The following is a 10,323-nucleotide window of genomic DNA, read 5'->3' as shown; positions in this document are numbered from 1 at the left end:
TGGAATTCTTAGGCGCGCCGAATAAACACCACAGACACAGTGTCAAAGTAAAACTATATGCAAAATATGATACACCGGTGTTTTGCCAGATGAGAAGTTTAATCTATGTATCATCTTTTTAATACTTTAATTCATTTTACTCCAATTCATTTTAGAACTGTATCATTTATCTCTTAATTCCTTTTATAACTGGTTTAAATTCCCTTGCTTTTACTTTGTGCTTATTTTCTATGCAAAACACTTTGAATTGCCATAATGTGATATTTTAATTCCTTTCTATGTAAAGCAGTTTGAATTGCCATTGTGTATGACGTCTATAAATAAACTTGCCTTGCCTAATCACTCATGTTGATCATTCAGAGCTCGTAGAAGTGTGCAGGGTTTATAGGGTTAAATCAATCTGGTGCAGTTTTAATAAATGATTTTGAGGTTGAAAACTCTTCTGACACACTCTTCTGACACACTCTTCTGACACACTCTTCTGACACACTCTTCTGACACACACTCTTCTGACACACACTCTTCTGACACTCTTCTGACACACTCTTCTAACACACTCTTCTGACACACTCTTCTGACACACTCTTCTGACACACACTCTTCTGACACACACTCTTCTGACACACACTCTTCTGACACTCTTCTGACACACTCTTCTGACACACTCTTCTGACACACTCTTCTGACACACTCTTCTGACACACACTCTTCTGACACACACACTCTTCTGACACGCACTCTTCTGACACGCACTCTTCTGACACGCACTCTTCTGACACACACTCTTCTGACACACACTCTTCTGACACACACTCTTCTGACACACACTCTTCTGACACTCTTCTGACACACTCTTCTGACACACACTCTTCTGACACACACACTCTTCTGACACGCACTCTTCTGACACGCACTCTTCTGACACACACTCTTCTGACACACACTCTTCTGACACACACTCTTCTGACACACACTCTTCTGACACACACACTCTTCTGACACGCACTCTTCTGACGCACTCTTCTGACACACTCTTCTGACACACTCTTCTGACACACTCTTCTGACGCGCACTCTTCTGACACACACTCTTCTGACACACACACTCTTCTGACACACACTCTTCTGACACACACTCTTCTGACACACTCTTCTGACGCGCACTCTTCTGACACTCTTCTGACACACTCTTCTGACACACTCTTCTGACACACTCTTCTGACACACTCTTCTGACACACACTCTTCTGACACACACTCTTCTGACACACTCTTCTGACGCGCACTCTTCTGACACACTCTTCTGACACACTCTTCTGACACACTCTTCTGACACACTCTTCTGACACGCACTCTTCTGACACGCACTCTTCTGACACACTCTTCTGACACGCACTCTTCTGACACTCTTCTGACACACTCTTCTGACACACACTCTTCTGACACACTCTTCTGACACACTCTTCTGACACACTCTTCTGACGCGCACTCTTCTGACACACACTCTTCTGACACACACTCTTCTGACACTCACTCTTCTGACACACACTCTTCTGACACACACTCTTCTGACACACACTCTTCTGACACACACTCTTCTGACACACTCTTCTGACGCGCACTCTTCTGACACGCACTCTTCTGACACGCACTCTTCTGACACACTCTTCTGACACACTCTTCTGACACACTCTTCTGACGCGCACTCTTCTGACACACACTCTTCTGACACACACTCTTCTGACACACACACTCTTCTGACACGCACTCTTCTGACACACTCTTCTGACGCGCACTCTTCTGACACGCACTCTTCTGACACGCACTCTTCTGACACACTCTTCTGACACACACTCTTCTGACACGCACTCTTCTGACACTCACTCTTCTGACACGCACTCTTCTGACACACTCTTCTGACGCGCACTCTTCTGACACGCACTCTTCTGACACACTCTTCTGACACACACTCTTCTGACACGCACTCTTCTGACACACTCTTCTGACACACTCTTCTGACACACTCTTCTGACACACACTCTTCTGACACACTCTTCTGACACGCACTCTTCTGACACGCACTCTTCTGACACGCACTCTTCTGACACACACTCTTCTGACACACACTCTTCTGACACACTCTCTTCTGACACGCACTCTTCTGACACGCACTCTTCTGACACACTCTTCTGACACACTCTTCTGACACACTCTTCTGACACGCACTCTTCTGACACACTCTTCTGACACACTCTTCTGACACACTCTTCTGACACACTCTTCTGACACACTCTTCTGACACACACTCTTCTGACACACACTCTTCTGACACACTCTCTTCTGACACGCACTCTTCTGACACACTCTTCTGACACACTCTCTTCTGACACACTCTCTTCTGACACGCACTCTTCTGACACGCACTCTTCTGACACACACTCTTCTGACACACACTCTTCTGACACACTCTTCTGACACACTCTTCTGACACACTCTTCTGACACACACTCTTCTGAAACACACTCTTCTGACACACACTCTTCTGACGCACACTCTTCTGACGCACACTCTTCTGACGCACACTCTTCTGACACACACTCTTCTGACGCACACTCTTCTGACGCACACTCTTCTGACGCACACTCTTCTGACGCACACTCTTCTGACACACTCTTCTGACGCACACTCTTCTGACGCACACTCTTCTGACGCACACTCTTCTGACACACACTCTTCTGACACACACTCTTCTGACACACACTCTTCTGACACGCACTCTTCTGACACGCACTCTTCTGACACGCACTCTTCTGACACGCACTCTTCTGACACACACTCTTCTGACACACTCTTCTGACACACTCTTCTGACACACTCTTCTGACACACTCTTCTGACACACACTCTTCTGAAACACACTCTTCTGACACACACTCTTCTGACACACACTCTTCTGACACACACTCTTCTGACACACTCTTCTGACGCACACTCTTCTGACGCACACTCTTCTGACGCACACTCTTCTGACGCACACTCTTCTGACACACTCTTCTGACGCACACTCTTCTGACGCACACTCTTCTGACGCACACTCTTCTGACACGCACTCTTCTGACGCGCACTCTTCTGACACGCACTCTTCTGACACGCACTCTTCTGACACGCACTCTTCTGACGCACTCACTCTTCTGACGCACACTCTTCTGACACACTCTTCTGACGCACACTCTTCTGACGCACACTCTTCTGACGCACACTCTTCTGACACACTCTTCTGATGCACACTCTTCTGACACACTCTTCTGACGCACACTCTTCTGACACACTCTTCTGACGCACACTCTTCTGACGCACACTCTTCTGACACACACTCTTCTGACACTCACTCTACTGACACACTCTTCTGACACACTCTTCTGACACTCACTCTTCTGACACACTCTTCTGACACACTCTTCTGACGCACACTCTTCTGACACACTCTTCTGACGCACACTCTTCTGACGCACACTCTTCTGACGCACACTCTTCTGACGCACACTCTTCTGACGCACTCACTCTTCTGACACGCACTCTTCTGACACGCACTCTTCTGACACGCACTCTTCTGACACGCACTCTTCTGACACACACTCTTCTGACACACTCTTCTGACACTCACTCTTCTGACACACTCTTCTGACGCACACTCTTCTGACGCACACTCTTCTGACGCACACTCTTCTGACACACTCTTCTGACACACTCTTCTGACACACTCTTCTGACACACTCTTCTGACACGCACTCTTCTGACACGCACTCTTCTGACACGCACTCTTCTGACACGCACTCTTCTGACGCACACTCTTCTGACGCACACTCTTCTGACACACTCTTCTGACACACTCTTCTGACACACTCTTCTGACACACTCTTCTGACACGCACTCTTCTGACACGCACTCTTCTGACACGCACTCTTCTGACACGCACTCTTCTGACGCGCACTCTTCTGACGCACACTCTTCTGACGCACACTCTTCTGACACACTCTTCTGACACACTCTTCTGACACACTCTTCTGACACACTCTTCTGACACACTCTTCTGACACGCACTCTTCTGACACGCACTCTTCTGACACACTCTTCTGACACGCACTCTTCTGACACACACTCTTCTGACACGCACTCTTCTGACACACACTCTTCTGACACACACTCTTCTGACACACTCTTCTGACACACTCTTCTGACACACTCTTCTGACACACACTCTTCTGACACACTCTTCTGACACACTCTTCTGACACACTCTTCTGACACACTCTTCTGACGCACACTCTTCTGACGCACACTCTTCTGACGGACACTCTTCTGACGCACACTCTTCTGACGCACTCACTCTTCTGACGCGCACTCTTCTGACACGCACTCTTCTGACACACTCTTCTGACACACTCTCTTCTGACGCACTCTTCTGACGCGCACTCTTCTGACGCGCACTCTTCTGACGCGCACTCTTCTGACACGCACTCTTCTGACACACTCTTCTGACACACTCTTCTGACACACTCTTCTGACACACTCTTCTGACACACTCTTCTGACACACTCTTCTGACGCACACTCTTCTGACGCACACTCTTCTGACGCACACTCTTCTGACACACTCTTCTGACGCACTCACTCTTCTGACGCACACTCTTCTGACGCACACTCTTCTGACGCACACTTTTCTGACACACACTCTTCTGACGCACTCACTCTTCTGACGCACACTCTTCTGACGCACACTCTTCTGACGCACACTCTTCTGACGCACACTCTTCTGACGCACTCTTCTAACACACTCTTCTGACACACTCTTCTGACACACTCTTCTGACACGCACTCTTCTGACACGCACTCTTCTGACACGCACTCTTCTGACACGCACTCTTCTGACACACACTCTTCTGACACACTCTTCTGACACACTCTTCTTACACACTCTTCTGACACACTCTTCTGACACACACTCTTCTGACACACTCTTCTGACACACTCTTCTGACACACTCTTCTGACGCACACTCTTCTGACGCACACTCTTCTGACACACTCTTCTGACGCACTCACTCTTCTGACGCACACTCTTCTGACGCACACTCTTCTGACGCACACTCTTCTGACACACACTCTTCTGACGCACTCACTCTTCTGACGCACACTCTTCTGACGCACACTCTTCTGACGCACACTCTTCTGACGCACTCACTCTTCTGACGCACTCACTCTTCTGACGCACACTCTTCTGGCACTCACTCTTCTGACACACACTCTTCTGACGCACACTCTTCTGACGCACTCACTCTTCTGACGCACTCACTCTTCTGACGCACTCACTCTTCTGACACGCACTCTTCTGACGCGCACTCTTCTGACGCGCACTCTTCTGACACACTCTTCTGACACGCACTCTTCTGACACGCACTCTTCTGACGCGCACTCTTCTGACGCGCACTCTTCTGACGCGCACTCTTCTGACGCGCACTCTTCTGACGCGCACTCTTCTGACGCGCACTCTTCTGACACACACTCTTCTGACACGCACTCTTCTGACACGCACTCTTCTGACGCGCACTCTTCTGACACGCACTCTTCTGACACACACTCTTCTGACACACACTCTTCTGACACACACACTCTTCTGACGCGCACTCTTCTGACGCGCACTCTTCTGACGCGCACTCTTCTGACGCGCACTCTTCTGACACGCACTCTTCTGACACACTCTTCTGACACACTCTTCTGACACACACTCTTCTGACACACTCTTCTGACACACTCTTCTGACACACTCTTCTGACACGCACTCTTCTGACACGCACTCTTCTGACACACTCTTCTGACACTCACTCTTCTGACACACTCTTCTGACGCACACTCTTCTGACACACACTCTTCTGACACTCACTCTTCTGACACACTCTTCTGACACACTCTTCTGACACACTCTTCTGACGCGCACTCTTCTGACGCGCACTCTTCTGACGCGCACTCTTCTGACACGCACTCTTCTGACACGCACTCTTCTGACACACTCTTCTGACACACACTCTTCTGACACACTCTTCTGACGCGCACTCTTCTGACACGCACTCTTCTGACACACTCTTCTGACACACACTCTTCTGACACACACTCTTCTGACACACACTCTTCTGACGCACACTCTTCTGACGCACACTCTTCTGACACACACTCTTCTGACGCACTCACTCTTCTGACGCACACTCTTCTGACGCACACTCTTCTGACGCACACTCTTCTGACGCACACTCTTCTGACGCACACTCTTCTGACGCACTCACTCTTCTGACGCACACTCTTCTGGCACTCACTCTTCTGACACACACTCTTCTGACGCACACTCTTCTGACGCACACTCTTCTGACGCACACTCTTCTGACACACTCTTCTGGCACTCACTCTTCTGGCACACACTCTTCTGACACACACTCTTCTGACGCACACTCTTCTGACGCACACTCTTCTGACTCACACTCTTCTGACACACTCTTCTGACACACACTCTTCTGACGCACACTCTTCTGACGCACACTCTTCTGACACGCACTCTTCTGACGCACTCACTCTTCTGACGCACTCACTCTTCTGACGCACTCACTCTTCTGACGCGCACTCTTCTGACGCGCACTCTTCTGACGCGCACTCTTCTGACACACACTCTTCTGACGCACACTCTTCTGACGCACACTCTTCTGACGCACACTCTTCTGACGCACACTCTTCTGACGCACACTCTTCTGACACGCACTCTTCTGACACGCACTCTTCTGACACGCACTCTTCTGACACGCACTCTTCTGACACGCTCTCTTCTGACGCGCACTCTTCTGACACGCACTCTTCTGACGCGCACTCTTCTGACGCTCACTCTTCTGACGCGCACTCTTCTGACACACACTCTTCTGACACACACTCTTCTGACGCGCACTCTTCTGACACGCACTCTTCTGACGCACACTCTTCTGACGCACACTCTTCTGACGCACACTCTTCTGACGCGCACTCTTCTGACGCGCACTCTTCTGACGCACACTCTTCTGACACACACTCTTCTGACACACACTCTTCTGACACACACTCTTCTGACACGCACTCTTCTGACGCACACTCTTCTGACGCACACTCTTCTGACGCACTCTCTTCTGACACGCACTCTTCTGACACGCACTCTTCTGACGCGCACTCTTCTGACGCACACTCTTCTGACGCACACTCTTCTGACACACACTCTTTTGACACACACTCTTCTGACACGCACTCTTCTGACACGCACTCTTCTGACACGCACTCTTCTGACACACTCTCTTCTGACGCGCACTCTTCTGACACACACTCTTCTGACACACACTCTTCTGACGCACACTCTTCTGACGCACACTCTTCTGACGCACACTCTTCTGACGCACACTCTTCTGACGCACACTCTTCTGACACACACTCTTCTGACACGCACTCTTCTGACACGCACTCTTCTGACACGCACTCTTCTGACACACTCTTCTGACGCGCACTCTTCTGGCACTCTTCTGACGCACACTCTTCTGACGCACACTCTTCTGACGCACACTCTTCTGACACACACTCTTCTGACACACACTCTTCTGACACACTCTTCTGACACGCACTCTTCTGACACACACTCTTCTGAAGCACACTCTTCTGACACACACTCTTCTGAAGCACACTCTTCTGACACACACTCTTCTGAAGCGCACTCTTCTGACACACACTCTTCTGACACACTCTTCTGACACACTCTTCTGACACACTCTTCTGACACACACTCTTCTGACACACACTCTTCTGACACACACTCTTCTGACACGCACTCTTCTGACACGCACTCTTCTGACACACTCTTCTGACACGCACTCTTCTGAAGCGCACTCTTCTGACGCGCACTCTTCTGACACACACTCTTCTGACACACTCTTCTGACACGCACTCTTCTGACACACACTCTTCTGAAGCACACTCTTCTGACACACACTCTTCTGAAGCACACTCTTCTGACACACACTCTTCTGAAGCGCACTCTTCTGACACACACTCTTCTGACACACTCTTCTGACACACTCTTCTGACACACTCTTCTGACACACACTCTTCTGACACACACTCTTCTGACACGCACTCTTCTGACACGCACTCTTCTGACACACTCTTCTGACACGCACTCTTCTGAAGCGCACTCTTCTGACGCGCACTCTTCTGACACACTCTTCTGACACACACTCTTCTGACACACTCTTCTGACACGCACTCTTCTGACACGCACTCTTCTGAAGCACACTCTTCTGACACACACTCTTCTGAAGCACACTCTTCTGAAGCACACTCTTCTGACACACACTCTTCTGAAGCGCACTCTTCTGACACACACTCTTCTGACACACTCTTCTGACACACTCTTCTGACACACTCTTCTGACACGCACTCTTCTGAAGCACACTCTTCTGACACACACTCTTCTGACACACACTCTTCTGAAGCGCACTCTTCTGACACACACTCTTCTGACGCGCACTCTTCTGACACGCACTCTTCTGACACACACTCTTCTGACACACTCTTCTGACACACTCTTCTGACACACACTTCTGACGCGCACTCTTCTGACGCGCACTCTTCTGACGCGCACTCTTCTGACACACACTCTTCTGACACACACTCTTCTGACACACACTCTTCTGACACAGTCTTCTGACACGCACTCTTCTGAAGCACACTCTTCTGACACACACTCTTCTGAAGCACACTCTTCTGACACACACTCTTCTGAAGCGCACTCTTCTGACACACACTCTTCTGACACACACTCTTCTGACACACACTCTTCTGACACACACTCTTCTGACACAGTCTTCTGACACGCACTCTTCTGACACACACTCTTCTGACGCACACTCTTCTGAAGCACACTCTTCTGACGCACACTCTTCTGACACACACTCTTCTGACACACACTCTTCTGACACACACTCTTCTGACACAGTCTTCTGACACGCACTCTTCTGACACACACTCTTCTGACGCACACTCTTCTGACACACTCTTCTGACGCACACTCTTCTGACGCGCACTCTTCTGACGCGCACTCTTCTGACGCGCACTCTTCTGACGCGCACTCTTCTGACGCACACTCTTCTGACGCACACTCTTCTGACACACTCTTCTGACGCGCACTCTTCTGACGCACACTCTTCTGACGCACACTCTTCTGACGCACTCTTCTGACGCACTCTTCTGACGCACACTCTTCTGACGCACACTCTTCTGACGCACACTCTTCTGACGCACACTCTTCTGACACACACTCTTCTGACGCACACTCTTCTGACACACTCTTCTGAAGCACACTCTTCTGACGCACTCTTCTGACGCACACTCTTCTGACACACTCTTCTGAAGCACACTCTTCTGACGCACTCTTCTGACACACTCTTCTGACGCGCACTCTTCTGACACACTCTTCTGACACACACTCTTCTGACACACTCTTCTGACACACACTCTTCTGACGCACTCTTCTGACACACACTCTTCTGACGCACTCTTCTGACACACACTCTTCTGACACACTCTTCTGAAGCACACTCTTCTGACGCGCACTCTTCTGAAGCACACTCTTCTGACACACTCTTCTGAAGCACACTCTTCTGACACACTCTTCTGACGCACACTCTTCTGACGCGCACTCTTCTGAAGCGCACTCTTCTGAAGCACACTCTTCTGACGCGCACTCTTCTGAAGCACACTCTTCTGAAGCACAATCTTCTGACGCGCACTCTTCTGAAGCACACTCTTCTGACACACTCTTCTGACACACACTCTTCTGACACTCTTCTGACACACTCTTCTGACACGCACTCTTCTGACACGCACTCTTCTGACACACACTCTTCGGACACGCACTCTTCTGACACGCACTCTTCTGACACACACTCTTTTGACACACACTCTTCTGACACGCACTCTTCTGACACACACTCTTCTGACACACACTCTTCTGACACGCACTCTTCTGACACGCACTCTTCTGACGCACACTCTTCTGACGCACACTCTTCTGACACACTCTTCTGACGCGCACTCTTCTGACACACTCTTCTGACACGCACTCTTCTGACGCACACTCTTCTGACGCACACTCTTCTGACGCACACTCTTCTGACACACTCTTCTGACGCGCACTCTTCTGACACACTCTTCTGACACACACTCTTCTGACGCACACTCTTCTGACACACTCTTCTGACGCGCACTCTTCT

The 10,323-nt window shown here is 49.7% G+C and overlaps 1 protein-coding gene across 1 annotated transcript in view; it reads right to left on the bottom strand.

The window, feature by feature from the left end:
* Positions 1-10,323, bottom strand: part of cacna1ib (calcium voltage-gated channel subunit alpha1 Ib) — a 110,984-nt gene that overhangs the window by 36,242 nt on the left and 64,419 nt on the right. The window lies entirely within an intron of this gene.

This window comes from Scardinius erythrophthalmus, assembly GCF_964197995.2.
Source record: "Scardinius erythrophthalmus genome assembly, chromosome: 12".
Taxonomy (NCBI): domain Eukaryota; kingdom Metazoa; phylum Chordata; class Actinopteri; order Cypriniformes; family Leuciscidae; genus Scardinius; species Scardinius erythrophthalmus.
This window is presented reverse-complemented; position numbering and strand designations above follow the sequence as displayed.